Source organism: Nanorana parkeri, unplaced genomic scaffold (genome assembly GCF_000935625.1).
Source record: "Nanorana parkeri isolate BGI_ZX_2015 unplaced genomic scaffold, ASM93562v1 scaffold658, whole genome shotgun sequence".
In the NCBI taxonomy this organism is placed as follows: Eukaryota; Metazoa; Chordata; class Amphibia; order Anura; family Dicroglossidae; genus Nanorana; species Nanorana parkeri.
Genome location: NW_017306926.1, coordinates 431,925 through 432,506, shown reverse-complemented (window position 1 = coordinate 432,506; position 582 = coordinate 431,925). Strand labels below are relative to the sequence as shown.

The window sequence follows — 582 nt, the reverse complement described above, 5'->3', positions numbered from 1 at the left end:
ATTATTATGTATTTAATTATTTTTTATTTAATTTCTTAATTAGTTTTTTTTACTTTTTAGCAAATTTAAAAAAAATGTCCCCAAAAAAATGTGGGAACCCGCTGAGGTCTCTTGTGTGCCTACTGAAAACATGGGAACCCTCTGAGGTCTGTTGTGTGCCCTACTGAGAACCCTCCTGAGGTCTCCAGTGTGTCCTGCTGAGAATGTCGGAACCCTCCTGAGGTCTGCTGTGTGTCCTGCTGAGAATGTCGGAACCCACTTTATTGCCACACACAAGAGCTAACAAGCCCGTGTGTGATAGCATTTGGAGGTGACAGGTTCTCTTTATTGAACCTGCCAACTCCAATATAGGAGTTCTCGCACATCACCGTGACAGCTGAGATGGGAAGGTTTGTGTGTACAGCTTTCCCGTCTCAGTGTTAGCACGGAGCAGACCGGAGAACGGACGGTCACCGCTCTGCTCCTCGCTCTCTATCCTGAAGCAATTTGGTATGGTCCCAGGTCCCTGAGAATAGCCGAAGCCCTGAAAACCACGGCGGGGAGGGAGGCGGGTGGCAAAGGGGGACAGACCATGGGGGGGGA

General features: G+C 48.6%; 1 protein-coding gene across 1 annotated transcript in view; it reads right to left on the bottom strand.

Moving 5' to 3' along the window:
* GALC (galactosylceramidase) overlaps nt 1-582 on the bottom strand; it is a 22,845-nt gene that overhangs the window by 4,619 nt on the left and 17,644 nt on the right. The gene's annotated exons all lie outside the window — the stretch shown is intronic.